Here is a 25,813-nt window from a genome sequence, read left to right on the forward strand (position 1 = left end):
ATGTACGAACTACGTTTGACCTAAATTCCCAAGAAAGGGATACGTAGGCGGCCTATGTCGGCTTCGATCAACCCCTTAGGATAATTTATCCTTTCCTCTTATGTATGAACTACGTGATGACCTGAATTCCCAATAAAAGGGATACGTAGGCGGCCTATGTCGGCTCCATTCAACCCATTAGATTTTTTATATATATCCCTAGCGTAGTCCTGAACTATGTTTGACCTAATTCCTGCTTCAACGGGATACGTAGGTGCCCCAACAGCTCGGTCGTATAACCCCAGGAAATGGAAATTGGGGCAGAATTTTCAAGAAGGAATCTCAAAATTCACAAGAGAAGATCAACATCCAACAAAGAGAATGAAGATCAGCAGAGACTTTAGACCCATCCGGATTGGTATCATCTCAAACAACTTTAAACTGGGGCAGAAATTTTGAGGAAGACCTCAAAATTTCCACCAAATGCTAGAACATATTCCAAATTCCCTAGCACCAGAGGTTAAAGTCAAGATTTGGAAGCCATCGACTGTAACAAAGTCTGGGGAGACTCAATTTTTGGCTATGATAGAACTATTTGAAGAAACCCTCCAACAATGATCATGAGTTTTGGAAACCATCCGTCGGATATAGTCAAAACCACGAGGAAGATGTTCGTTGAGCTAGTACATGACATGACTTGCAGAGATTTTCTAAAGTTTTATACAAGTTTCGAAATTATTTTCAAAAATTTAAGACTATTTTCAAAACATCTTACAACTCACTTATTTAGTACTTGCCTAGACATCATTTGGGATGGAGTGTCAGGGTGGAAGTCCCAATATGATGGAATGCCCAAGAGATGGCAAGGAGCAAATCGAGGATCGAAGAAGGTCAACATAGAGTAATTTCATTCAAACTAATCATTTTTCTGTGGATGCAGGGATCAATACACAAAAATAAGAGTCTCTTTTAAAAATCCCCGAGCAAATTGGGAGCCACAACAGATCATTAATGCCCAAGAACGGTATTTTAGGGTAGCCCAAAAAATGGATTAACAGCTATTTATTGAGGACCTTTTGATTAGTCCATCTCATTTCTTGAGATCATAGGCGACAAACAAAAGCGCCTAGTCTTCTTTACAAATATTGTATTTAGAAGTTTCCTAAAAATAGTCGCTAGCAAAAGGGACTTTGTGTCTACTAATTGCCTACCTTGAGCACAGGTACATGCAGAAAGCAAGATGAAGACAGATGAATTCAAGTAAAATTATTTTTATCATTGCCTCAAGGGCCATTATATATCGTTTCCCCAAGGCGTTGCCCTAAGGCGTTGCCCCAAGGGCCATTACATATCATTGTCGCAAGGCGATGCCAAAAGGGACATTATATATCATTGCTGCAAGACGTTGCCCCAAGGTACATTACATATCATTGCCGTAAGGCGTTGTTCCAAGGTCCATTACATATCATTGTCGCAAGGCGTTGCCCCAAGGTCCATTGCATATCATTGCCGCAAAGCGTTTCCCCAAGGGCCATTGCATATAATTTCCGCAAGGCGTTTCCCCAAGGGCCATTACATATCATTGCCGCAAGGCATTGCCTCAAGGGCCATCACATAATATTTCCGCAAAGGCCATCTCATACCATCGCCCCAGAAGGCATTCAATATCTATTGACACGCTAGACAAAAATACTGGAGTCGAGGATATCATCATTTAATATCCATTGACATGCTAGACAAAAATGCTGGCATCAAGGATATCTCATCATTTTATGAATCAAAATCTGAATTCATCGAGAGCACACGATTTGAAGGGATGCCTTTAAGTCGCTATCTAAGGATGAATGATATATAAGATTTCCTAGAAATTGACAATTTAAGGGTCATCTATAAGTCATATTATTTGAAATAAGATACGGTGAAAGATCACCTATGAGTTGATAGCCTATAGAACATCCGTAAGACACAACAACACCCTAACCGGATAGTGTGCGAGATCGCCTAAAAATTGATAGTTCAAAGGTTATCCATAAGTCGCAACTAAATTCTTACCGGAGAATACACAAGATTGTCAAATTGATACGTCCAAGGGTTCTCTATAAGCCGCGTCATATCCAAGATAAATTATGTGCAAGATTACCCAAAGACTAACAATTTGAGAGATTATCTATAAGTCGTATTGTATCCAAGGTCGGATGATACGCAGGAACACCAGAAAGCTAGTGATTAGAGGGATATCTGTAAGCCATCTCTTATCGAAAGTCGGATAAGGTGCAGGATTACCTAAAGGATAGCAATTCAAAGGATGTCTGTAAGTCTCCTTGTACCCAACAAACAAATAATACACAGGATTATCCAAATATTGACAATTTAAGGAAAACTTATAAATCGATCATCGGCTATAACCGGAGAGGTTATCATTCCACATACAACAAGTGATATAGGTAACCAAAAGGGTTGCCACTCCAACACAAGATTTCACGATTGTAGAGACCGTTCTACATAAAGTATCTCCAGTTTCCAAAAGGGCCACCCTACTCTGAAGGTACAAAAAAAGATGACTTCGCTTTTTAGATAACAACTCACGCGGAGATATGGTAAAATACTATATACTTCTTTCGTGAATTGATCTTATAACTAATAATTTTTGTGTGAGAAATTGTAGAGAGCATTCGAGAGGATGAAATTATTAAACCAAAACCACATGTGCGGATGATTCCAAAAAGGACGCAGCACAACGTGGAACTCTTTCTTGGCAGCAAAACGAGACATTGTCTGGAGAAGGATGTCAAACTCTCTAGACACGAGCTAAATGATGATCACCACCACCATCTGACCATGCCTCTATTTTAAGGCATGTGGGTATTTTTTTATATTCTGGTCTCAATTTACCTCTGGGATGTTTTCTTAACTCATACCGAGGGAAACTTTCTTTTTCTTTCGAATTTGAGTGATAAGACTCATATAGTTTTGGAAATTATGCCCAGGTAAATTCTTAACTATGGATGTGAAGAGATCCACGTTCATGGTTAAGAGGTTACAAGCCTTTTTTCTGCACCTCGATCAACTTGTCACTCATCTTGAGCCAAAGAGCGTCTGAAATAAAAGACTATCTTTTCTACCGATTGAGTCAAACTAAAAGCAGTCCGATTCCCTAAAATCTTAGGGATATGTAGGCTAGGATCTATTTAGAAAACTCGACTACATTCCAACCTCCCCCTAATCCCTTTATTCCCCAGTTTCTCGGTTTTATCAAAAAGTCTAAAATCGAGGTAACTTGTGAATTTTTTAAAAATCATAATCAAAATCAAGCTTTATGAACTACAAGTGGCCTAAATTCTAATGAAACCTGAGATATATAGGAATCCTGATATCGAGGTTCAGCCATAACTCCATGAAACTCGTGCGGAAAACCAACCTCTCTTATATACAAATTTGTGGTCGGACAAAAATTAGGAACGTCAACCTCCCTTTGACCAGGATTACTTGCATCCATCCAACCCAAAGGTAGGGGCAGTTGTTGACACCTAATTTTTGCCCTCCACAACTACATTTAATCTCGGGTTTCTTCGGTTTTCAAATAAAATCACAACAATTATTTTTCCAAATAAATACATTTTAAAATAGGTATTTGGGCTAATTTTATCATTTAAAGTGATAATTATATAGTTTCGTATTTGCATATACAAGATTGTATAAATGATGTTATTTAAATGAACATTTTCATCACATTGTGCTTTAAATTAAGGATTATTTGAAAAATAAATAAATAATTAAAGTCTTGATTTAAATAAAATTTATTCTCAAATAATTTATTTGGATATATATTTGTTTGATTTTATTAAATCAAGAAATTTGGGATTAAAAGAGGTATTAATTTGTATCAAGATTTATTTTAATTTAGCCAATCTATTGAATTTGACCATAATTGCAACTAAATGGGCCATAATTGCAATACAATTGGCCAATTAACTTTTGATTTGGTTAAAATTTAAATAGAATGAACTGAATTAAAACTGATGTTATTTTTCTAAGTAATCCCACAATCTACCCAATACCCAAAAACTTAACCAATTAAAAAGCCCAAACCAAAGGCCGATTTTCTTTTATCCAACAATTAAAACTACAACCAGCCTTTTCCTTACAATTTCTGTCGCCCAAAGCCCACTCCAACAGCTATAACCCGAACCATCTTCCAATTTCCTTTTCCCTTTAATCAGTAACCAAAGCTGCTACAGCTACAAGGTTCAACTTCAACCACACCCTTCAATCAATAGCAACAGCTACCAGAACAATACAAACACGCTACAACATCGTACAAGCCTCAGCAAAATGACAAGATTGATTTCCATCTACCAATGATTCCAACCCTCAAACCGAGATCCAACTCATCTGTTTCTTCTTTATCACGCCTCTCACACGGGTTCATACGCGTAGGGCTCGGGAACGTTCTAGAACAAGCCTAGGTGGCTTATCCAACATCCATATTCTGTGAATCTCGGGTACCATGGTACGAATCCGTACATACCTGGTTGATTTTCATTGGTTTGGAATAAATTCTATTTTTTCTAATTTCAATTGGTCCACCCGCTCGGATTTATCCAAGAAAATTCCAAAATTCATAGGAGTTTGTCGGTAGAAAACATTATCTAAGTTCAAATTTTAAATTCCTTCTAGAAGAAAATCCCAAAATTATCCCCAGGAGGCCCCATTTTTGTTTCCATCGATTGAAACCCTAAAAAAATAAACCCTAGCCTATTCTCTATATAAAGGCTATTTTAGGAGGCTAAGGGGGGAGAGAGTTCTTTCTAAGGTTTGAGTTCTGAGGTTCAGAAAAGGAAGGTTTTTCCTCTGTCACATTTTTAGGGTTTGATTCTCTTTTTTTGAAGTCGGAGAAGGAGGATAAATTCTGAGATGAAAACTTTGAGGTTTCAAAGGTTTCTTAGAAAAAGGGAAACCCATAGTTTTAGGATTCTTCCTTTTTCTATTTCTGTGGAATCCTTACTGGTGATTGAAGCTTTCGAGCGAGAGATGAAGATATCAATGTGTTAGGGTTCTCAGAAGATAAAAACTATCTCCTTTTTTCTGTAGAATATCCTCTTTTTTTTGTTTCTTTTCAGAAGTTTGGTCGATAATTTGGGAAGTTCCCGAATCGACAATATCAACTCCTGATATTGACAACTTTGTTGATAGCACGTTCGTCCCGTTTGCTACTTTGGAACAGTTGAATCTATTTAGTAAAGATCCGTAGTTTCGTGTCTGCCTTAGGAATCACTGCAAGGTTAGTTTCCATGCTAGTCATACTATGATATTTTCAAGGAAAAACTGAGCCTGTTGATCTGATTTGCTGAAAATTTAGTCATTTAGATTGTATTCATGACTTTGGAGGTACGTAGTAGGTGCTCCTTATACTTCCTGAAGCGTTATATGACATCGGGTATAATTTAGGGAGTCTTTTGATGTGCCATAGCAAAATATTAGTAATTCAGTTCATTAAGGACGCTAAATCTTTTTTTTTTTGGTTTCAGTTTTGTCTGGCAAGAGGGGAAAAGTTTTGCATAATAATGTTGACTCAATCAGTAGTCGTTTTACTCTGTTAAATCCTTAAAAAAGTTTTCTGAATTGTTTCGTTTATTCTTATTTAGTTTCATTTGTATACCAACGCATTCTGATTATAAATATGCAACCCACATATGTTGGTACCTCCAATGACCTTGATGAAACTAGATCTTCATTTTTAAATCGAAGATTATTTGGCTAGAGTCAATATTTAGTGTTTTGGTATACTATAATTAATAAATAGATATTTGGTATTTGAATTTTTAGTGCATAAAAGCAGCAGGTCAGTCATTTTTATGATCCGAAGCCATTCTAAAGTAAGGGAGAGGGGGCTGAAATAATTCATAAGAAATCCATGTCTATAAATTATCTTTCATTGTCATGATTGTTTTTATTCTGTTATTCTAGCTAAGAGATAGATTGAATACTTCATTGGTTCTTTGTTAACTATCGTCTGACCTGTTATTATCATTGTCCTAATTGCCTTCACTTTGATGTTTTTTAAAGACTTGTTTACTATCATTATATTGTTATTTTTCTTAGGTAAACTCCATCCTAGTTCAGTCTTAACTTTCTAGTTTCATGTTGGTTATATAGTTCAAATTGTTAATTCCTGTGTTGTTGCATCAATTCATAGCTTAAACATTAAAGTCCTTTCGCCTGTCGTATTGAGTAGTTTGAACATTATTTGTTATGATTAGGATCCATAGTTTTAGCTCTATAAAATATTAAGTTAATTCATTGCATGTTTGATCAAGACGTTGGTTCTTGTAATAAGAAATTCTTTCGGCTTACAAGTTTATCATTTTCTTGTTTGATGTTCTCACCTGTATACACTTACATATACTAATCCGTTGCACATTTTTTTGCATGAACTCTCTCGGGAGTCCAATTGGGCTCTTTATTATTGTATTACACTATGGGCCACTGAGGCCCGCCCTTTAGAAGACGTGAAAATCGATCACATAGCACATGGATACAAGGAGTCGTAAGACATAAATAAGCCAAAATCTCGTCCTTGAAGCAGCAAAGGAGCTTGGATTTTTTTTATTATTTGCATTTATTCATTTGATGTCGTCTTTTCATTATTATTTATTTCTTCATTTCATCGTTCATTCATTTGGACCGCGAAGCCAAAATTGTACTTAATATAGGTGGAGCGGGATTCGAGCCAAAAGCTCGAAAACTAGATTAGGATAGGGTCGACGGTTTGGGCTTAAAAGCCTAAACCTCTATTTCTCCCCTTTCCTTTTTCTCTTTTCCTTACTTGTTTACATGTTTCTTGCGAACCTAGTTAATCCCTTAGTCAAGTCGCTAAAAAAATTAGTTTTGCATAAATGTCAAAACCTTTCTAAAATCAAGTTCTTTTCAAAAATCATTCTTTTCTGAAATTAGTCAAAAGACGCTTTCAAACAGGATGGATAACCGTAAAGTTAGCAGACGTTTTAGGTTTCTAACACCTTCCTAAAATGTTAATAGGAACCACTTACTCGGAATCTCTAACTCAAACCAATTTTCCTATTTTGAATCGTTTTAAGTAACTCTCTAAAGGTTTCTTAATTCCTTTTCAAAATTAAGTGGCGGCTCTCTTAAAAAGTCAAAATTTTTCTGCAAAACAGTGATGACCGTTAATGATCTGTAATCAATTTATTTTATTTTACCTTGCTTATGTGCTAGTGGTGTGGGAACCATTCTTGAGGTGATTAAGAGTTAGGTGAAACCCGTAATAAAAATATTATTAGGTAGAAATAAGAATTGCTCTGTATATCTTAAATTGGTGTTAGTGATATAAGAGTGGTTTGGCTTGACCACAAAGTATTGGTCGTTGAAAAATATTGAGTTAGTGATTGTCTGGACATAAGTTATAGCTGTGAATTTATGCATTAGGGAAAATTTTGAGAAGATAAATTATTATTGACTTGATCTTGTGGCTCAATTATGCATTTACATGTCCCACAAAGTTAGCTAATATATGACACTTTTAGAGGATAATAATTTCCATGATAGTGTCAATGCAAAATCATATGACTTAGTTACACTTATAAAATAATTAAGAATGATCCCGAATGGGAGAATAAGTGAATTATTAAATAGCATGATTGATCTTTCCTTGGGTGATACTTGGTGGATATTGCTTGTTGAGAGATTAAGGTATGATGATTAGATGAACATTAACAATGAGGTGGAGGATAATATGTTGTAGGCTATAATTCTTTGGGATTTTTATGGCCAATTATTGTAAGCTTGTGTAATCAGTGAGAGATTATGTTGTCATCTATGTATAGTAGTAAAGACTAATCTTGAACCGTGGGTGATCTTGAGGTGAAAACAATAGTGTTTGTGAAATGTTGAAGCTAGCTTTATAGAATGAATTTAATAGTGTTGATTGAGTTCATGCGGATATCTAAGTTATGTGACTTGTAAGTTGTGTGGTGGCTTAAATATGATCCAATGTAGATTTTCCATATGATAGCTTGGCTAGAAACTGAGTCAGGTGTCTCAGAGAGATCTTGTGCATTGGATGGATTAGGTGTGACTTGTTTAGTGTTTAAATTTAAATAGTAAAGTCATATAGCATCTCGCAGCACTTTTCAGAATTGAATTCGGAGCTCTGGAGCTTCTGTAGTGAAAAAGAGGTGTTTTTGGATGTTTGTCTTCATTAAGGTGAATCTTTTAATCATCTTTATCTTACTTTTGTGAAACTCAAGTCTTAGACTTAGGCCGTTGAAAGGATAATAAGTGATTTGTGTGTATATAATTCGCTTCGCATCTTTGTATTTTGAAAAGATTTATTAGAATAATTGAGTATATAATGTGGGTTGATCAATAAGGATATCAAGAGAGTGAACAAGGTACAGTATAAGCAACTCTGTTAGTAATGTCTCTCTAATTCTAACCTCGTGCTTTTCTCCACTAAAATCCCATTCGGGGATGAACGGATGGGAAATTGGTATCTGATTGTAACAACCCATTTTGTCGTTACTAAATTATTCAAAATAAATTCATTCCTCAATATTAATTTGGGTCCAAATTAGTCAATATTTTATTTGTTATATCACCTTAAACTTTTCGACGAAGATTTTAGCCTTCGAATGTGTCTAGATAGACTCAAGCCCGATGAGTTTAATTATTCAGGAGTTCTAATATCAATAACTAAGTTTGAAATTTCTTTAGCTATTAATAAGGGTCATACAATATTCCTAACACAAAGTTAATTTTAAAACATTACATTCGATAGAGTTTCGATATGAGTTTTTATTAGGGTCAACTTCAAACGATCATATCTCCTAGAATATAAGGAGTTATGAAACCCAACACCTACCAAATGAAAGATATCTGAGTCCTCTTTCCAACTCAACAAACCGTTCCTCAATTTGAATTAGGCGTAAGATTTTATGACTATTTTACTGAGCACTGTTCGGGCTGACGCAGAATTTTTCTGTAGCGAAATTTCTGATTGTATTTAAATCAGCTTCTGCCGTATTTTAGGTCTAATAATCCCAAATTTCATTTTCCAACCCTAGAGAGGTAATTTCTCAAAGCTTAAGGTAAAATTCCTTCATGGAGGTAAGTTTTTTCATTATTTTCTTTGCTTTTAATCCTTTTATATCTTAGAATCCTTAGAAAGACCTTTAATGGTGGAATTCTTTTGGGGAATAGTCATGAGTGTTTTTACTATGACCTAGAGCTGATTCTAAACTATAAATTAAAGATTCCTAACATTAGTTTTATAAACTACATTATTAATTTTAATGGTTAGGAACCTTGAATTTCGTAAATATGAGACCTTCATAAAAACTCCATTAATGGAGATGAGTTAAGTTTGAAAGAGCTATTAATAGCTAACTGACTGTGGGGGATGATATAAACCTTGAATTAAGGGTAGAATTAGTGGGTTTGAATTCCTAAGATATTTGATAGAAGAGTCATTACTTATTACTCTTATTATTGCTTGATTTTTAGATTGTTGATTATTCCAAGGCATGAAAGAAAGGAAAGATCATCTTTGTTGTAGCTTGTTTCTTCCAAAATCTTGACGTCCAGGTAGGCTATGTTTAATGAGTAGAAGAATGTGTTATTTTATATTTTCATAATTTAGAATTGTTGGGGGAAAGCATGTCTAGGCTTGCGGGCATGGAGTTGAGGCGGATAAAGACACGAGTACTTAACTTTAATTCCAAAAACTGTATTATTGATTGATTATGTGATATTTATGATATTATGTGTTATGTGCCAGAAAGGAGATTATTGTAAATGTAGTATATGAACATGGTGTTTTTTATAATTGTTCTAGTGATGAACCTAGTTGAGTTGTAACGGTATAAAATTATATGTATTGTGCAATAATATGATGAGAAGAATTATGCTAAGATCGAATATTGATGAGCATAGTAATATCTAAGGGATATATAACTTGAATTAGTGTGATGATTATATTATATGGAAAGAGGTAGAGGATAATGATACACGTGGATGTGTTAGTTATTGGTGGTGATGTTAGAATCCAAGTTGCGGTATTTAAGAAGATAATGATATTTTTAATAGTTAATGAGTAATTAAGGCTCCAATAGTGACTTGTATGTGTAAGAATTGAATTGTGATTTATCTTATGATATTCTTGTTTTGATATTGATAAAAATACTATATCTATTGGACGCCCATGAGAGGCTAAATTTGTGATAATCATGGTTTATGGAATTGTGCCTATGAGTGGCTTGTTTGATAATGATAACTTCTTAAAGTAATGCTATGAATACTTGTTGATTTGTATTCGGACATGCTTGAAATTGTTGATGCTTGGATTGTTGATGCTTGTATAAATGAGTATTGAAAATTTACTTGACGGAATTGTCTTATGACTTTAAGTATACTTGTAAACTTGGTACATTATTGTATACTATGAGGTTGTGTAAATTTGATATTGATAATACTTTATGGTGGATCGGGTACCACGCTAGTACGAATATGTATATGTTGGATTGGGTGCACAAATATGTATATGTTGAATCGGGTACCACACCGGTACGAATATGTATATGTTAGATCAGGTACCATACCAGTACGGATATATATATGTTGGATCGGGTACCACGCCGCTACAGATATTTATATGTTGGATCGGGTATGACACAGGTACGGATATGTATATGTTGGATTGGGTACCACGCCAATACGGATATGTATATTTTGGATTGGGTACCATGCCGATACGAATATGTATATGTTGGATCAAGTACCACACGGGTACAGATATGTATTTTTTGGATCGGGTACCACGCCGTTACGGTACATGAACTTAGATTGTTCCCTGCAGGTCATGACTATTTAGGAAAAAATAAGTCCCATAGCATGTGTGTACATATTTGTGTTGAGTCTGTGGATATTTACTGTATGGTTGATACTCTTGGTGGTTATGTTGCTTGTTTGTAAGCACTGTTTGATTTTTTATTCCTATATTATTGATTCATTGGGTATTTGATTGTGTGATATATATTTTAAAAAGTAAAACTTTGTACTTACTTATATATTGGTTGACTTGCTTCATTTATACTTGTTTTAATCGTAGCTTACTAGAATAGCTAGTTATGATTCTTTAATATTATATGAGTGTATTTGATTGTTAGCCCGAGAATTTAGTGTGGGTTGTTTATGATTATGGGTTTGTTCCAGTGAATATGGGTAATGGAAAAGATAAGGTGAATAAAGAGGAATAGTGTTATATGAGTGTTGGATTATGGTTGATGGTGTGAATTAATGAAACTAGAGTATGTTAGTAGCGAATATATTTTGGTGGAGTTGGAAGAGTAGTGGGATGGTGTAACTTATATAGGTAAAGTAATAATATTATTACAACCTTAGTTGAATTATATTTCATTCAAGATGTCATGATTTATTTTCCTTAATTCTATTTTATGATTATATGGACTAACACGGTCGACCGATAATGCCTACCAGTACGTGTGGTTGTACTGACCCTACTTTTCTACCTTCCTTCTTGGAGTGTGACTGAATGCTGGTTAGTTGCAGTTACTAGATGGATGACGATATTAAGCACTAACTTCTGCCCTTTCTTCCTGGCAGATGTTAGAGTCTTTGTTTTATTTATTTTATTGTCAGTCTATGTTGTAGTAGATAGCTCTTGTACATGTTTGGCCAAGTCTTGAGATTGTGAAGGACATATGTAATAAGTTTTTGAAAAAGTTTATTTATTATTATTTAATTTACTTTATATTTTCTTAAAAAGAGAAGTCTTCCGCATATTCTTAGTTGGGTAATAAGGGTTCTCCTAGCTACTTAGAATAGCGTAGGTGTCCGCATGATCCGTTAGTGTGGGTCATGTCACTAAATAATTTTGATACTAACTAATTTCAAATATTTTGAAATTAATATTGATTTATTTTAACTAATGACATGGACTTTTACTAAAGACCACATGACAAATCTATTATTTTAGAAACACATCATTAAAAAGTAATGGTGAGCTGGTTTTATAACGGCAATGGCATGAATGAGCCAAACTTTTAACTGATGGCACAAATGAGCCATTTCTGATAGTTCAATGGTATATTTGAGCCCTTTTCCTTATTTTAATTAATGACGTATACCTATAATAAAAGGTCACATGACAAAGTTGTTTTTGAAAACCACCGTTAAAAAGTAATGGCATGGATAAGCTGATTTTGTAACGGCAATCACATGAATAAACTGAACTTTTAACTGATGGCATAAATGAGCCATTTATAATAGTTTAGTGGCATATTTGAGCCTTTTTCCTAAAAATAATGTTGTAATTAACTATCTCCAAGTAAGAAAAATTAACAACTTAGACTAAGGAAAAATTTAGAAGTAATGAACCAAAAATTTAAATTTAATGAAATATATATTATTTTTACAATGCACTTAAAGGTGCAGCTTAGTAGTCAATGAAGTAGGTTGAAAGTCTGAGGTCTTAGATTTGAATCCTAGCAGAGATAAAAAATACTAGGTGATTCTGCACGCTATTGAAAAGCATAAGGCTTTTAGAAGAAAAACAATCATTAGCTTAAAATGAAGAATCTATAGTTGTAGAGTTTTAAATAAACTCTAACTGTTTCATCATAATAATAATAATAATAATCTATAAATAAATAATAGTAAAAGAAGTATATATTATTTTTGCAATAAACATAAGAGTGTGACCTAATAATCAATGAACAAGGTTGAAAGCATGAGGTCTTAGGTCTGAATCCCTCCAGCAACAAAAAATACTAGGTGATTCAAGTTATTGAGAAACATAAGACTTTTAGAAGAAAAACAATCATTAGCTTAAAATTAGGAATCTATAGTTGAAGAATTTTAAATAAATTCTAACTAGTTAATAATAATAATAATAATAATAATAATAATAATAATAATAATAATAATAATTGTAGTAGTAGTAATAGTAATAATATTCTATACATATTATCCTGTGTTAAATACATATTTATATTTGTAAACCAAAAATATCAAGAGAAAAACAATATACAAAAACAATATTTATTATGTAATGAACCTTCAAGTCAATTTCCGTATTTCCGCTGATTTTCACCATTAGAGCTTTTCCATAGCTGTCCCAAGTCATTTGTGACTTGCTAGAACTGATATTTCGGTTATGGGTAGTTCATTTGGCTTTTAGAGCCATTTTTTCATTTAGAAGTCTTCGTCAATTTCAAATGGCCGCTGAGCAAAAACTTCAGTAAAATAATTTCGGATGCAAATTTTGACAGCGCCAATAGCTATGTAACATCAATTTTAGGATAGGTAAATCCTTGGTTTGGGATCTCACAACACCCGAGCTCATTTCAACCCATTAGTCGTAAAGTCAAAAATCAAAATATATGGGTGTGGAACCCACAAGTAACCTCAATGACCTCAGATAGAGAATTCAACTTTACCTCAATGACCTCAGATAGAGAATTCAACTTTACCATTGCATCCGTAATGTTGAATTTAGTAGGGTCACATAGTTCATTTCCAAAAAATGGAGTTCAAATGAGTTTAGGAGGCCAAAAATAAGTTTAGACCTTGCAGATCCATTTAAACTCGTATAAAAGGTCCTTTTTGCCAATTTTTGGGGCATTCTTCACTTTTTGAGAACCCTAGCAGCCATAAAGAGTTGTTGACTTAAAAGTGAGTCTTGTGGGTTGATTAGAAGCTTGAATAACTTGTGTAATTCATTTTTTGCTACAAATCTAAGGTAAGATTCCTTCAAATTTGGTATTCATTTCTTGATTTCTAGACCCAAAATCCTAAGTCCTTGAGTCTCTATTGTAACCACAAATGTGATTGATTTACTCAAATTTCTTGAGGGTTATATCTCCCTAATGATGTTTGAAAAATGGGTTGATATCGAAAATTCATTTTCCAAAGGTGGGACCCACTTAGGGGTTTGTGTCAGTTTGGACCCATGGAATAATGGTGCCATAATGGGTGTTGTTGTTCTTGTAATAATACTTAGATTATGTTGTTTCTAGGTTGGCTCATGGAAGAAGAAGCTTTAAGGAAAGGGAACATGAGTAATATGACTCAAGGTAGGTTAGGCTTACTTGTAGATAGATTGAGCTTGATTGTAGTATAATTATTGATATCTGTTGAGATTGGGTGGGGTTTTAGATGATAAATGGAGGAATGGCGATACTTGGGATTAGTTGTTTCTTGTAGGCTATTAAACTTGTAAAGTGTGATGTTTGGCCTTTAGCTTAGAACCTTAGATAGTTCTACTTAAAGTTTCATGAATAGCATGAGAATATTTTAGTTTCTCTAGTAGTTGAGAATGATGTTGTTGGATAACCTTAAGAGTATGCATGTAACCTAGTTATGATTATTTATGAAATGGCCTTAGTGTTTGGGGTGACTTAGGAAGGTTACTTGAAGAAGATTTTTCCCTTACAGGCCTTGTAATGATTGATAAGCTCTTATGGTGTCATTTAGATAACCTAGCCTAATTTCGGGTAGAAGTTAGCCTTGTAGAAGTGAACTTTGGCATTATTGGGATGTAGGTATGGGTCTTGACCCACCATAAGCTTGAACGATGAAATTTCCTAGTGACCTAGATATTTGACAAACGTCTAAATCACTTTATTACGATTATAATGGTTAAACCCAATTGTCGGTTTATGTATGTCGATGATGTTTGGATAATATGTATACTTAATTGATTATCTTGTTGTCATGATATGGATAGCCTTGGAAAGTCTTGTGAATTGACCTTATGGTTATGCTATCGCTTGACTAATCAATTAGTTCACCAAGTGAACCTCTAATTATGTTACCACTCTTGATATGAACCAAGTCTAATGATTAAGCTAATGCTTATGTGAATTATTTCCCTTTTGGGTTAGTATTGTGAAATGTGGAAATAAAAGAGATGACTAGAAAGCATGCACTTGACTTATAATTGACTTGCTAATAAACATGATAACCTTGGAAAAATGGAGATTGTGTATATCATTTAGATATTCATGTATATCATTTAGACATTCATGCTCATGCATCTACTTATATTATGTAGTGATGATTAATTGTAAAGTTTGATGATATGTCTTACCTTGCATCACTTATACTCTATTATTGTAGCTTGTACATGTTTATTGATCTGACTACATATGTATGTAAATGTTGGTTGCCTTGGGAGATGTGCTAATGATATGATGATGCTCGATGAATCCGAAGGATATATTGATATTATAATGATGCTCGGTTAATCTGGAAGAGGTAATGATGTTATGATGATACCCGGTGAATCTGGAGGATACAATTATGTTATGATGATGCCTGGTGAATCTAGCAAATATATTGATATTACGATGATGCTCGGTTAATCCGGCAGAAGTAATGATGCTATGATGATACCCGGTGAATCTGGAGGATATAATGATGTTATGATGATGCCCAGTTAATCCAGAAGAGGTAATGATAATGATGTTATAATGATACCCGGTGAATTCAGAGGATAAAATAATGTTATGATGATGCCCGATAAATTCAGAGGATATGTTGATGTTGTGATGATGCTTGGTTAATCTAGAAGAGATAACGATGTTATGATGATATCATATGTGTTGAGTATATATATGAATCTATGGACATATGTGGGGTTATGCCGTGTGTGGCTAAATCCATTTATGTACTTAGGACATGATGCGTTCCTTGGTAGATTATTAATCATTCTTCATCACTAATCACTAGTTAAGAGATGTGACCCGTATTAATTCTAATTAGTAACTAGAAGTGGATAATGCCGAGTAATGGGTTAAGGTTAATTGATATGTGTAATCTTGTGTAGATCCAAGGGCTCACCTAGTAAAGCTACTTGACTTGGATAAATGGTCATGTTATGGAATTTTGCCTAATAAAGTGGTTTATGTGATAACTAGTTGTCTCTAATAAATGACTATGACTTGCAAGTTTGAAGCCTAGTAAACTAGTTGGTGGACCTTACTTGGTTAAAATATGGAAACTAGTCCTTAAGGTTGTAACATTCCTAATGATATTAGTCTTAGTATTGCATGATGAATAGTTAAGTTGACGACTAGCATGAGATGCCGTGGTTGCTTAATTGACGACTTGTATAATGAGGATGCTAACTAGAAAATGGCCTCGAGATAGGTGAATAAATAATACTGTTGGTACCTTGTAGCTTTTCCTTATTTGATTTCTAGTAAACTATAAGACTTGTAAACTAGTCTTTCATGGATTTAGAGATTAGCTAATATAGTCTAGACTTGGAGTTCATCAATGAAATAGAGAATAAGTAACTATATAACTATGCTATGGTTATATCGGTTTCATTAGGCTAAATTACGGTATTGATAATAATTGTAGACCTCGGTAAGAGTCTATGGCGAAAATGTGCAACCCGCGACTTTGGTGAGTTTCTTGTGTAGTTGTGCCTTGATATATTGATGGATTAATATTTTAGTGTACTCTCCGATGGTATGGGATGCCCTGATGAGTTCTCTATTGTGTTCTTTTGCGTGTACTTCCCGGTGGTATAGAACATCGTGGTAATGTGTTTTATATTCTAATTATAGTTGGTGTTGATCATGGTAAATACATGGTTGTTATTGTATATATGTGGCTTTACGCTTCCAAAATGATTACCCATATGTATGACGATTATGGTAAATGTTGATATGATATGTGATGTTATTGCCCTAGTAGATTAGTTATTTCATATAGTGATATCAAAGAAGATTTAGGTTCGATCTATACCTTGACTTTAAGTTATTGTCTTACTTTATATTATCCTTATATTATAATTTAGCTCAGTCGGCCGATGATGCCTATTGAGTAGTCGTGTTTTGTTACTCATACTACACTTCTGTACTTTTTGGTCCATACCCAAGTTTTAGTTGCCGCCGTTGAGTCGACGTCATGCGGTGTTGATCATTAGGAGATGGGGTGAGCTGTTGGTATTTGAGCTGCCCTCTTCCCCTTCTATCCTTTGTCTTTTATATTCGAGATAATTGTATAAGACTATTTAAGTTTATCAGACTTCGAGTTCTAATTTCTATTGTCGAATTTAGAGTTGCTCTTATACTTATGCAATGAGGTCATGGGATTGGTATTCGAATGTTATTGGTTTCATTTATGGAATATTGGTATTATAATATGTTCCTATATAGGGTCCATATTGGACGATTCCACCAAGGTAACCTATTGCGTTAGCTTAGGGTTTTGGTGTCGGCTTACCTAATAGTGGGTCATGGTAGGTGTCATCATGACTCGGAAATAGAGTTGTGACAAATGTTTATCAAAGCTTAGGTTTCAACGGTATTATTGGTGCAAGAGCAAGTGTCAGATAGAGTCCTACAGATCGGAATGTTGACATTCACTTCCTATCTTCGGGAGGCTATGTGACATTCTTAGGAGTCCCTAATTTTTTTCATTCATATCGTGCTAAGAGTCTGAGTTGGTTTGTAGTATATTTTCTTGAATTTTCTCTTTTGCAAATGTCGAGGAGACTTGCTACCCCTCTACTAGGTGCGGGTCCCAAGATTGGGCCCAGAAAACCTGCTTCTATTCGTAGATGACCTAGAGGTCAAGGAAAACCTCATGATGTGTCCCCAGCTAGGGGCCCAGATAGACCGCCTTCCCTGGAACCTATCCCTGCACCTGAGCCAAAGATTCCTCCTCCATAGCCAGTGGTGGGTCAGGGACTACCCAGGATCTACCAGGTTTCATTGCTTAGAGATGTCATGATTCAGATGTTAAGTATGGTTGGTGGTGTACCATCTGATGATGCACATACTTTTGGGATCGGGGCACATCTTGCAGCTGCAACTCCCTACATTGAGATTCCCCTGCGCCGGTAGTTGTTCAGTTGGGTATCCTTCACGTCCATCTTCTCAGCCTCAAAGTCAGCCTAGCCAACCAGTTTAGGTAGCTTTTCAAACTACTGGTAGAGGTCAGTTTGGTGCTAGTGGTCGCTTTAGTAAGGGAACTGATCAGTCCTCGTAGGGTTCATTTTTGAGTCATACTAGAAGTGGTGGTTATTTTGGTACATCTAGATTTGTGACTTCTAGTTCTACTTGTGATTTTTGTTTTACTTATGGGATTTCTGGTCATTTCTTGAGAGATTACCCTAGTCGTGGGGCGATGGTTGTTTCAGCCCAGGGTTCTACTCTTGTTAGGGTGTTTTATCCCTAAGGTAGAGGTGGTCCGCGAGGTTGTAGAGATGGTTACCAAGGTGCTTGAGGTGGTAATCAGGCAGGCAGGATAGGAGGTCATTCAGGTGGTGGGCATGGTTAGTTATATGCAGTACCTGCTAGACCTGAGGCTGAGACCTCGAATTATATAGTGACAAGTACCATTTTGGTGTGCCACAAGTTAATGCTTACTTTATTTGATTCCGGATCCACTTATTCTTATATATTTTCTTATTATACACCATAGTTGGATTTGACTAGTGATTTATTATCTGTGCCATTGTGTATATCTAATCTCGTGGGTGAATTTTTAGTAGTGGATCGAGTGTTCAGATCATGTGTTGTGACAATTAGTGATGTTGATACTTATGCTGATCTTATTTTCTGGATATTCTGGATTTTGATATGATACTTGGTATGGACTGGTTATCTAACTATTATGCGGTCATGGATTATTTTGCCAAGACCATTACCTTAGCCATGCCCGTCATACCCCCAGTTGTGTAGCAGGGAGCGTTTAGCCGCAAGCCAATGGGGATTATTTCCTATGTTTGTGCTAGAAGACTTATATCTAGAGGTTGCAAGTCTTATCTCGCTTATATATATGATACCTGTATAGAGAGCCCGACGCTTGACTTTGTTCCTATTGTGTATGAGTTTCCCAATGTATTTCCTGATGATATGCCTAGTATTCCCCCTAACCGTGAGATTGAGTTTGCTATTGACCTTGAGCCTGGCACCCGACCTATTTCTATGGCACCCTACTATATGGCTCTTTTCGAGCTTAAGGAGCTGAATTCTCAACTTTATGATCTTTTTGGTAAGGGTTTTACTAGACAGAGTGTGTCCTCATGGGGAGCTCCTATTTGGTTTGTAAAGAAGAAAGATGGTTCGATGCGTATGTGTATTGATTATATGTAGCTTAGTAAAGTGGCGGTGAAGAACTACTATCCTATGCTCATATTAACGATTTGTTTGACCAACTCCAGTGTACAGTAGTGTTTTCTAAGCTTGACTTGAGATCTGGTTACCATCAGTTGAGGATTTGGGCTGTGGATATCCCAAAAATGGCCTTTAGGACCCGTTATGGTTGCTATGAGTTCTTGGTGATGTCTTTTGGGATGACTAATGCCCCCGCCGTGTTTGTGGACTTGATGACCCATTTGTTCAAACCCTATCTAGACTCTTTTTTATTGTGTTTATTGATGATAGTCTTGTGTACTGGAAGAGTAGTGAGGAACATGTACAACACTTGAGGATTGTGCTCCAGGTTTTGTGAGGGCATGTACTTTTTACCAAGTTCTCCAAGTACGAGTTTTGGGTTGAGTCGGTGTCTTTTCTGGGACACGTAGAGTCCAAGGCAGGTATTATGGTAGACTCGGCTAAGATCTGGTGATTCGTGATTGGTCTAGGCCTACGTCTCTGACTAAAGTTTGCAGTTTTATTAGTTTTGATGGTTACTATAGATGCTTTGTTGAGAGCTTTGCTAACATATCAGCCCTTATGACTAGATTGACTCGAAAGGAAGTTCCTTTTCGATGGTCCAAGGAGTCTGAGTTGATCTTTGGGATGCTCAAGGATTCTCGCTCTTCATCCCTAATGATAGCTCTTCTAGTTAAGGGTGAGGGATTCACAGTGATTTGTGATGCTTCTGGTTTTGGTCTTGGATATTTTTTGATGTAGTAGGGGCGTGTCATTGCCTAAGATTCTAGGAAGATTAAGGTGCATGAGCGCAACTACCCCACTCATGATTTAGAGTTGGCGGTGGTAGTTTTTGCGCTCAAGATTTGGAGGCATTATTTGTATGGTGTGCATTGTGAGACTTTCACCGATCATCGTTGCCTTCAGCATTTTATGAATGAGCGAGAGCTTAATCCTTACCAGCGCAGATGGATGAAGTTGCTAAAGAACTATGATATTTCCATCTTATATCATCAGGGTAAGGTGAATGTGGTGGTTGATGCCTTGAGTCACAAGGCAGTGAGTATGGGTAGTTTGGCGTGCATATCAGTATCTTAGAGGCCCTTGGCATGGGATATCCAGTCCTTCATCAATTTTATTGTTCGTCTTTATATTTCAGATCCTATGAGGATTTTTCATTGAGTGGAGGCAAGGTCCTCTCAATTTGGACAGATTCTTGATTGTCAGTATGAGGCTATCAAGTTGTGCTTTCTCCATGACTAGGTAATTAGTGGTGAGTCTATGAGACACACTGTGGATTCTGAGATTTTAGGGTTGTATTTGTGTTTCTCGACTTGATGACTTGATTCAGTCGATTCTTCATAAGGCCTACAGTTCTAGTTATTCTATTTATCCCGGTACAACTAAGATGTATAGATATTTGAGATAACATTACTGGTGAGATGGGATGAAGAGAGATATGGCAAACTTTGTGTCTCATTGCCTATGTTGTCAGCAAGCTAAGGCCGAGCATGGCGTCTAGGTAGATTGACTCAGAAGTTACCCATTCTTAAGTGGAATGGGAACGGATTACTATGGTCTTCATTAGAGGTTTATGATACGAGAATAATCACGGATAAGGACTTATGAAAATGCGAGTTGGACCCGAGCTTTGGTGTGTGCAACTGAAGTATAAGAGAGGCCCAAAATGCATCAAAATCAGTCCATAACTTACACTTGATGGGCGCCCACTCTTTGAAGGGCCTTTTGGTCATTATAACTTATATTTTGTAATAGCTATAAAAGAAACATTGTAGGACTTTTAGACTTATTTTTTTGATGAATATTGAGAGTGTATAACACTTTGTAACTCAAGTCCTCTCTTTTCTAAGAGGCAAACTGGAAACTAGGGCTTATACAAGTGTGGAATCACTTATGTATGCATTTTGCTTGGAAACGTCGATGCTTGAGAGGTGGAATCAGATCTTGTGTCATGTAAGAGATAGTTTTTGTATTGTGTGTGGTGTTAAGGGTCCAAGAGTGGAATAAGTTCTTGGGTTCTTAAGATTATACCAATCATTGGTCTATCTATCTATCTCTTTACTTTTATTGTAATCTTGTATTATTTCCTATTGATTAGTGTAAGTCGAGCGCATTCCTTGTTATTATTTTTGTCTCTTTTATTGTTGCTAATATAGTCTGGTTGTTGGCTGATTGGTGTTAAAACACCTTGTAATCCTTTCCTTCTTGTTCTTGTTCTTGAATCTGAGTGTGGTCTCCTAAAGGGTCCTCGGCTCATTGAGTTAGTGGGCCATTTTGGGAGTGTGTTTTCGTGTGTTCTTTGTCATTATCGTATCATTTGGTATCAGAGCTTGTGGTTGATTTTGTTCCAACAAAATCAATCTTGGGCTTGGTAGTAATACAAAAAGAAAAGAAAAAGTTGTGTTCTTGAGATCTTATTCTTGGCTGAAAGTTGTATCTTGTTGTTTTCTTGGTTCAAAATTTGCTTGTGTGTCTATATCTAGTAATCTTTTTGTTAGTCTATTGTGTTTATTGTGTTAGTTTCTTGATTCACTAACACTAAAGGTGTCTAGATCTATATTTGAGCTTGAACTTGTTGAAGTTTTGTTGTGAACTTGAAAGGTGGCCGTGTGTTGTGGTGTTGTTGTGAATAGTTGGAGTGGGTATTGAAGGTGTTGTTGTTGTAGTTCTTGAATATTGTTGTTGTGTTCATCTTGTTCTTGACCTGTTCTTATAACTTAACCAACAAAAAGTGCAAAATAGATTTAAAAAATTGAAAATAAAAGTTGTAAAGCTTGTTGGTGAAAGGACTTGAACCCATCACTTGCTGGACTTGACATCAACTTTTTCAACCACTTTTCCTTGTTTCAAAGGACTTGTTTTGTGGGAATAGTTCAAGTCAAGTCAAGACTTGTGTTTGAAAATTGAAAAGAGTTCCAAGACTTGTAGTCTTCCCTCCATTAACCAAAATTCTCCATTTCAAATTGTAAAGTGATCAAAACTTCAAATTGGTGAATAAAATGGCGCCAAAACAATGACCAATAGTGGGCTGCAATGTCACCACTTATACTATTCACGCAACATATTTTAAGCTCAAATTTTGTTCTTTTAGTCTCATTTTGTGGCTTTAGTTTCGTTTGTTGATTCCAAATCTAACTTACAAGCTAGTACTAGATTGTAAGTTAGTTTTGAAGTCGTTCTTCGTGCTAACCTTCCTTTGTGTGTCTTAATTCTTTTGAGTCATTGTAATATGTCCTTGTGTGTTTTCCTTACTCTTTGGAGTCCTAGTAAACATTAGATTCACCTCTCAACACCTCTCGAAGTATAAGCAAGTATACACCACTTGTGAGATTAAGAGTGAGGGATCTGAGAGATACGAAATAAAAGAGAGAGTGAGGATGTTTTGTACAACTAACATGTTTTCTATTTTGTAGGTATCTCCTTGGCCATAAATGACACCATTTTGGCCCACCTTGATTCTATCTCGAGAAATAGCTATGGCGAATGCGGTTCTTGAAAAATTAGGCTCGAATATATCTACTATACTTGAGAGGGTGGATCAAGTGGAGAGTCGAAGGAAATCTCATGTTTCTACTTTCGAAACTTTATCTCAAACAATCAATCCTCCAAGACCACCACCAAATGACATAGACATAAGCCAAGCCACCAAATGTCCTCCAACCCGAAACCTAAGTAGGTCACTTCTCCCACAATTCGATCAAGTCAAACAAGAAGGACTTGGAAGACAACCTCCTCCCATCCAAGCTCTACAACTGAAGTTCCACATTACCAAATCAATCCTTTTATCTGAAACTCTACTTCACCTAAACCGATATATCCATATAGAGGAGTGTGGTAGAAAGAAATAAGAGGGACATGGAGTCTACAATGATGCGTATAAGATGGAAGAGAAGTTGAGGAGAAGACGTAAGAAACCACAAGGAACCCACCACCAAGAAAAGATGTGGGATATGTTTAGTGTTTCCTTTGCCTGTCATTATGTGTTTCGGATGAGGATGAAGACAAGGCTCAAGATGGAGAGGAAGCCAAGTTTCAAAATGAAGATGTTGCCTGATACTTGTTGTTATTGAGCCCTCAGATTCTTCATGTTTTTGTGGACTACTTTTGACTTGTTTTTGTGACTTTTTTGCGGACTATTTTTAGTAGGTTTCCTTTGTAGTTATTAATTGAACGAGGTGAAGCCATGAATTTTTGGATAAATTCCTCTCAAGATGGAGAGGATGATACGAGAATAATCACGAATATGGACTTATGAGAGTGCGAGTTGGACCCGAGACTTGGTGTGTGTAATTGTAGTGTAAGAGAGGCCCAAAATGCTCCAAAATCCATCCATAACTTACACTTGATGGGCACCCACTCTTTGAAGGGCCTTTTGGTCATTTCAACTTATATTTTGTGATAGCTATAAAAGAAACATTTTAGGGATTTTAGACTTAATTTTTTTTATGAATATTGAGAGTGTATAACACTTTGTAACACAAGTCCTCTCTTCTCCAAGAGGCAAACTGGAAAGTAGGGCTTATACAGGTGTGGAATCGCTTTTGTATGCATTTTGCTAGGAAACTTCGATTCTTGATAGGTGGATTCTGATCTTGTGTCACGTAAGAGATAGATTTTGCATTGTGTGTGGTGTTAAGAGTCCAAGAGTGGAATAAGTTCTTGGGTTCTTAAGATTATACCAACTATTGGTCTATCTATCTATCCCTTTACTTTTATTGTAATCTTGTATTGTTTCCACTTGATTAGTGTAAGCCGAGTGTATTCCTTGTTGTTGTTATTGTTGTCTCTTTTATTGTTTCTAATATAGTTTGGTTGTTGGATGATTTGGTGTTAAAACACCTTGTAATCCCTTTCTTCTTGTTCTTGTTCTTGAATCTGAGTGTGGTCTTCTAAAGGGTCCTCGACTCATTGAGTTAGTGGACTATTTTGGGAGTGTGTTTTCATGTGTTCTTGGTCGTTATCGTATCGGTTTACCTTGTACTCCCTATTGGCATGATAGTGTTTGGGTTATTGTTGATTTTTTGACCAAGTCAACATATTTTATTTCAATTCAAATGACCTTCAGTGCTAAGAGATTAGCCTAGATTTATGTGCAAAAGATAGTTCGTTTGCATGGGGTCCCTGTGTCTATCACATCAGACCATGGTTCTATATTTACTTCAAGATTTTGGAGGGAATTTTAGGAGGAGTTGGGTACTCGAGTGGATTTGAGTACTACTTTTCATCCGCAGACAGGTGATCAGTTCAAGTAAACTATTCAGGTGCTCAAGGATATGCTTTGAACCTGTGTTATGGATTTTGGAGGACAATGGGATCAACACTTAGCATTAGAAGAGTTCACCTACAACAACAGTTACTATTTGAGTATTGAGATGGCGCCTTATGAGGCTTTGTATGGTGGGAGGTGTCGTTCTCCTATAGGATGGTTGAGACCTTCGAGGTTAGACCTTGTGGTACAAATTTTCTTCAGGACTCGTTGGATAGAGTCAAGGTGATTCAGGATAGGTTGAGAGAAGCTACGAGTAGGTAGAAGGCCTATACAAATCGTCGACTTTATTCCTTGAGATGCAGAGTTAGTGACCGTGTGTTCCTTCATATTTTACCTATAAGAGCTGTGATGAGGTTTGGAAGGAAGGGTAAGATCATCCCTCGGTATATTGGCCCTTTTGCGGTTCTCTGTGCAATTGGTGAGGTGGCCTATAAGTTAGCTTTACATATAGATTTTGCATCTGTTCATCCAGTTTTCCATGTCTCCATGTTGCGAAAGTATATTCCTGACCCATCTCATGTGCTTTGGTGGGACTCAGTCCAGTTAGACGAATAATTGACCTTTGTGGAGGAGCCCGTACTTATTTTGGCTAGTGATGTGAGATGACTGTGTACTACAGAGATTTCGGTAGTCAAGGTTCAGTGGAGGCACTGCTCAGTAGAGGAAGCTACTTGGGAGATTGAGAGTAAGATGCGAGCCCGGTATCCTCACCTGTTCGAGACTTCAGGTATTTCCTCATCTTTAACTTTCGGGGGCAAAAGTTCCTTAGTAATAAATGTTGTAATGACCCTTCAGGTCATTTTCTATATTCTTTCTTATTTTCACCATTAGAGATTTTACATAGCTTCCCCAAGTCATTTATGACTAGCTGAAACTGATAGTTTGGTTACCAGATAGTTCGTTTGGTTTTTAGAGAATATTTCCCATTTGGAAGGCTTCGTCGATTTCAAATGGCTGCTGAGCGAAAACTTCAGTAAAGTAATTTTGAATGCAAATTTGACGGCGCCATCAGCTATGTAACATCGATTTTGGGATAGTTAAACCCTTGGTTTGGATCCCACAGCACCCGAGCTCATTTTGATTCATTAGTCGAAAAGTAGAAAATTGAAATATATGGGTGTGGTACCCATGTTTTATAAATGACCTTTGATGGAGAATCCAACTTTACCAATGCGTCTGGAATATCGAATTTAGTGGGGTTACATAGTTCACTTGCGAAAAACAAAGTCCGAATGAGTTCAGGTGGCCAAAAACAAGTTTTGACCTTGCGGTGCCATTTAAACTTGTATAAAAGGTCCTTTTGGCTGATTTTGGGGCATTCTTCAGCTTTTTGTGAACCCTAACAGCCATAAAGATTTGTTGACTTAAAAGTGTATCTTGTGAGTTGATTAGG

The 25,813-nt window shown here is 36.1% G+C and overlaps 1 pseudogene; it reads right to left on the reverse strand.

Annotated features, from left to right (window-relative positions):
* The window catches only part of LOC107846737, a 65,898-nt pseudogene that overhangs the window by 31,522 nt on the left and 8,563 nt on the right, over positions 1-25,813 (reverse strand).

The sequence above is a fragment of the Capsicum annuum genome, chromosome 11 (assembly GCF_002878395.1).
Source record: "Capsicum annuum cultivar UCD-10X-F1 chromosome 11, UCD10Xv1.1, whole genome shotgun sequence".
Taxonomy (NCBI): domain Eukaryota; kingdom Viridiplantae; phylum Streptophyta; class Magnoliopsida; order Solanales; family Solanaceae; genus Capsicum; species Capsicum annuum.